Here is a 6000-nt window from a genome sequence, read left to right on the forward strand (position 1 = left end):
GAGTCCCACCCCTCCTCCTCTTCCCCCTCCTCCTCTTCCCCCCTGCCTTTCTTCTCCTCTTTCCACCTGTCTCTCTCTCCCGCTCTATTTCCCTGTCTCCTTCTCCCCCTCTGTCTCCCTCACATCTCCTCTTTCCGCCCCACCAGGTGGAAACAGAGGTTATGACGCTCCTAAGACGCTGCCGCTCTCCCTCGCACTTGTTTGAAGTCTCATTATACCTTTCCCCTCTCCTCCTCTTCTTCTTTGTGCTGTCGTTTACATTTCGGCATGACACATCTGTCGAAGTGCTTACTGAACCGCCCACGGAGTGTGTGCGTGAGCTGGCAGTGTGCGTGCACACACATCTAACCTCGCTTGCACACACACAAACGGCAGCGCAAGGCTGGATGACAGCCTCTAATTTAGGCCTGGGGGTTCTGACGGCTCGATCTCTCTCCTGTCTCACATGTCCTCCTAATCTGCCTCTTTGGGGATTGTGGGGGTTTGTGTGCGTGTTGTCACCGCAAAGGGGGTCACCATTCCCGAAGAGGGGGTGGTGCCATCTGAACCCAGATTCACCTCCACTCCCTGGCACTGTTGCTTCTGCCTGGAAGGCTGCTGTCACTCCATGTGCTTCTGTCTTCTCCACAACGTGACAGGATGATGAGTGTTTGGCTCCCTCATCTGTCCCGCCTGTCTCTGTATATAGATCTGTATTGGATTCTACATTTTCTGTGTCCTGAGGAGGAGGCTGGGAGCTAGAGAACATGAGGGAGTCGGACTCCTCTGTGTGTTTCTCTGTCTCCTGCTGGCTTGCTGAGTGGTTACAGCGTGACTTGGTTTGACAGTGGTTGTGGTTGTGTTCAGGGTTACAGTGTAGTGGGTTGGTGTGGCGTTGCCAGTGTGTGGGCTTACAGCTGTAGGAGAGGTGGGGTATGGCTGTGGTAAACTGCAGCAGTTCTGCTGGCCATCTCAGACGGGTGGATCCGTCTCTGGCAACCACATGGAGATAGGAGTCAGACATAGGAGTCTGATTCACCTCTTGTCTGTGCTCTGTACCCCTGTTCCTCTCCTCCCTCTCTTCCCCCTCCTCCCTCTTATCTGCTGTCCCGTGTACATGACTCTGGTCTGTTTCTCTCAGTCTGGCATTGTGGGTAGGACAGCCTGGGTCATGACTAGCAGAGAACCTGTCTCTCTCCTCCCCTCCTCTCTTCTCTCTTCTCTCCTCCCCCTCTTCCCCACCTGGGGGTTCTGTCTTGTTTCTGGGGTGAAGGCTGTTGGTTGGTTGCCCTACTAACAGGTTGTCTGGGTGATGCAGCCATAGTTCATCTCCTCCCCTTCCCTTCTCCTTCATCTGCCCTCCTCCTCCTCCTCTCCCCTCCTCCTCTTGCTGGTCTGAGAAGACGGAGGCAGATGGCTCTAGTCTTGGGCCCCTCCTGGAGAAACAGAAGGAGACCCCCACCCTTCCTCTGTCTCTGCCCCACGGAAAGGCAGGGTCCTGGGGAGAGTTGTTCAGGCGAGGCTGGGGATCCTCCAGAGAAGTACCACATCTGGAAAGCAAGGCTAGGGGTGGGGAGGCTTGGAAGGGCCCTCCAGGGAATATGGGTATGTGGGTAGGATCCTCTGGCTGCTGGGGCTGGGTGGGGGAGAGAGGCTTGGTCTGGAGATGGGGGGAGTCTTTTCCCTGGAGGCTGAGCAGGATGGTCTGGGGCTGGGTTGGAGGTACGGTAACAGCGGGTCGCTGGGAGTTCCCTGTGGTTTGGATTAACCCTGTTTGGGTCAAGGGGACATAGTGGTCCCCTGGTTTGTAGTCTCTCTCTCCACAGTGTCTCTCTGAATGCTGGATCTCAGCTCTCACTGTCCCTTGGAACCTAACAACCTGGCCCGGTACCCTGGTGCAAAAGAGAGGAGAGGTGGAGACGAGAGGATAGCAGAGAACAGAATAAATATAAAATTGTGAACATGTGAAACACTGTCCATATTATGCAGTTTACTGTGAGTGTTCATGTGATATTAACTCTGTGCTTACAGTAAGCCTGTGCTTACAGTATCTAGGCCAGCTCTTACATCCATCACTCTGAGGAATAGAGAAACTGACAGAGTGTATGCACGTGAGCGTATGTGGACAGTTTGTGTGTATCATAGAGATTTCCCTGCAGTGCGCTTGGAAAGCAGGTCTCTACACACACACACCATCTTACCTGTGTGTCTGTTGTCGTAGCAGTGCTAGTTGGTGCAGGCGTCTCAGAGCTCTCTCCTGCTTGCGGTCGTCCTTCCACGACTTAGACGCAACGTTCCGAGCAAACTCCCTCTGCTTCAACTCCTTCAGTCTCTACAAGGAGGAGAGGAGAGGGTCAGAGTGTGTGTGTGTGTGTGTGTGTGTGTGTGTGTGTGTGTGTGTGTGTGTGTGTGTGTGTGTGTGTGTGTGTGTGTGTGTGTGTGTGTGTGTGTGTGTGTGTGTGTGTGTGTGTGTGTGTGCGCGCGTGCACGTTGTGTGGAAACTATTTCAGCTCCCTCTATCTCTGGGAAGAACCATCTCTGAGTGTGAATTGTCTATCAATCAAAAGTGTGTGTCTACAGACTCATTCAACTCTGATGGAGAGAAACATGTTGTTTCTACATGGTCTGCCATAGAAACTGTATGACAGGGAGAATGGTGCTGATTGAGTACTGACAGTGTTATAAACCTAATGATGATGAGTGTTGCAGTCTGTCAGATTGTCATCTCTCAGCAGGCTGCAGTGTACCAACCCTTCAATCATCAGCCTAAATGCCAGCAACCATCTGTCACATTAATATGGACTTCATCATAAGAGGATCATTTAGGAAACTTACTTCATTACGCAAATCTCAGTGATAAGCCTGCTTATTGAAATCTTACATTGAAGACATTGACTGGAGTATGGCAGGGAGATGATGTTACTAATAGAAACTACAGACCACTGATTGGATGAATAAAGCATAAACAGCACTAGAGGAACTGCATTGGACGGCCCTAAAATCCCTCTAACCTAGAATCCTCTAGAACTGAACCTGGGACTCACCTCTAACCCTCTAGAACGGAACCTGGAACTCCTAAAATCACAGCAAGCACCATCTCATCAGTACTGAGAAATAGACCACTGTGTGGGTCTCCTCTCCATCAGTCTGCTCCTTCAGGCGTGCCAGCTCTTTCAGGGAAATAGTGATTCATGTCTCTTTCTCTCTTTCTCTGCCTTTGTTAATCATTTTTCATCCTGCCTTTATCTGCACTTGGCAGGTAGAGGTATATATATGTGTGGTGTGTGTGTCAGTCTTCAGGCTGTAGAGGGATGTAAATGTGTCTGACAATAGCTGCATCAGTCTCCTCTATTCTATCAGCCTCTCTCTCCTCTCCTTATTTAACTAGGCAAGTCAGTTAAGAACAAATTCTTATTTTCAATGACGGCCTAGGAACAGTGGGTTAACTGCCTGTTCAGGGGCAGAACGACAGATTTGTACCTTGTCAGCTCGGGGATTTGAACTTGCAACCATTTCGGTTACTAGTCCAACGCTCTAACCACTAGGCTACCCTGCCGCTGTCTCCCCTCCCTCTTTCCCTATCTCCCTCCCTCTCCCTCCCTCTCTCTTTCTCTCGCTCTCATTAGTTGATCATATTTACAACTAACTTAGCATCTAGGAGTCTCCATCATTTTATCTAGCCGCTAACTATCTATCTGATTATTTCCTGCATCTCTGCCTGACATGTCGTTCAGTCAAACCTTCCCTCCTCTCTTCCGTCTTTCTCTCTCTCTCCTTCCCTCCTTACTCCTTCTACCCCTCCCCCTCTCACTCTCCTCTCTTCCGTCTTTCTCTCTCTCTCCTTCCCTCCTTACTCCTTCTACCCCCCCTCCCCTCTCTCTTCTTCCGTCTTTCTCTCTCTCTCCTTCCCTCCTTACTCTCCCCCTCCCCTCTTCCGTCTTTCTCTCTCTCTCCTTCCCTCCTTACTCCTTCTACCCCTCCCCTCTCACTCTCACTTTCTCCTCTCTTTCCCTCCTTACTCCTTCTACCCCTCCCCCTCTCACTCTCCTCTCTTCCGTCTTTCTCTCTCTCTCCTTCCCTCCTTACTCCTTCTACCCCTCCCCCTCTCACTCTCCTCTCTTCCGTCTTTCTCTCTCTCTCCTTCCCTCCTTACTCCTTCTACCCCTCCCCTCCCCCCTCTCACCCTCTACCCCTCCCCTCTTCCCTCTCTTCCGTCTTTCTCTCTCTCTCCTTCCCTCCTTACTCCTTCTACCCCTCCCCGTCTTTCTCTCACCCCTCCCCCTCCTCTCTTCCGTCTTTCTCTCTCTCTCCTTCCCTCCTTACTCCTTCTACCCCTCCCCCTCTCACTCTCCTCTCTTCCGTCTTTCTCTCTCTCCCTTCCCTCCTTACTCCTTCTTCCCTTTCTCTCCCCTTCCCTCCTTACTCTCCTCTCTTCCGTCTTTCTCTCTCTCTCTTCCCTCCTTACTCCTTCTACCCCTCCCCTCTCACTTCCTCTCCTTACTCCTTCTACCCCTCCCCTCTCACTCTCCTCTCTTCCGTCTTTCTCTCTCTCCTCCTTCCCTCCTTACTCCTTCTACCCCTCCCCTCTCACTCTCCTCTCTTCCGTCTTTCTCTCTCTCTCCTTCCCTCCTTACTCCTTCTACCCCTCCCCTTTCTCTCTCACTCTCCTCTCTTCCCTCTTCTTCCGTCTTTCTCTCTCTCTTCCTTCCCTCCTTACTCCTTCTACCCCTCCCCCTCTCACTCTCCTCTCTTCCGTCTTTCTCTCTCTCTCCTTCCCTCCTTACTCCTTCTACCCCTCCCCCTCTCACTCTCCTCTCTTGCTATCATGAAATCACACACACAGTAAAACCTAAGGGCACATCTTGACACTCAAATGAGCATACATTTATTCATGCACACTCTCACCATCACACCTCCCGCGGCTGCTAATCAATATCAGATCAATTCAACCTGCTAATCCAGGAACACACACACAGAGACACACACACACACACACACGTTGACAGTTTTCAGGTTAATCTGTAGTGAGCAGAACACAAACGAGTGTTTCTGTGTGTTATCACTCACTACTTAACATCTCACTGTCAGCTCACTGTAGACGACTTTGATGTGCTCTACTGCTGTGTGTGTGTGTGTGTGTGTGTGTGTGTGTGTGTGTGTGTGTGTGTGTGTGTGTGTGTGTGTGTGTGTGTGTGTGTGTGTGTGTGTGTGTGGGGTGGGGGGGTTATGTGTGTTTGAGTGCATGCGTGCATGTCTACACTGGTGTATTCATGTGTGCGTGCCTGCGTACGTGTGTGTGTAGGTAGCGTACAGTAAGGAGCTTTGAGTCTTTGATGCCAAATGCTGGTATGTGAGAAATATGAATCATATTCCTACTCAGATGCATACATAATACATAACTCTCTATCCGTGTGTATGTGGACATGATTAACTATACTTGTTGGACCAGAACTCCCCACAAGAATAGTAAACAAACAAGCACTTGACCAACTGCGGACATTTGTTAGTCCCCACAAGGTCAAATGCTATTTCTAGGCGGTTTAGGGTTAAGGTTAGAATTAGGGTTAGAATTAGGTTTAAGGTTAGGGTTAGGAGCTAGTGTTAGTTTTAGGGTCAGGGTTAGGAGCTAGGGTTGGGTTAGGATTAGGGAAAATAAGATTCTCCACAAGGTTAGTTGTAGAAGAATGTGTGTGTGTGTGACAGGACTTATGTCAATCATAGAGGGAGCGGATCTGTCAGTGACTGGACCACCCGAGAGTAGAGGAGTGAAGAGGGAATAGAATAAAAAATTGTATTTGTCACATGCGCCGAATACAACAGGTGTAGACATTACAGTGGAATGCTTAAGAGCCCTTTCCCAGCAATGCATAGTTAAAAAGTAAGAAAAAAATCTAATCTAATTACATTTATTAAAAACTTAAAGCAGATATGTCTTCAGTTAACAAGTATTCAACCCCTTTGTTATGGCGAGCCTAAATAAGTCCAGGAGTGAAAAATGTGCTTAACAAGTCACATAATAAC

The sequence above is a fragment of the Oncorhynchus tshawytscha genome, linkage group LG23, assembly GCF_018296145.1.
Source record: "Oncorhynchus tshawytscha isolate Ot180627B linkage group LG23, Otsh_v2.0, whole genome shotgun sequence".
NCBI classification, from domain to species: Eukaryota; Metazoa; Chordata; class Actinopteri; order Salmoniformes; family Salmonidae; genus Oncorhynchus; species Oncorhynchus tshawytscha.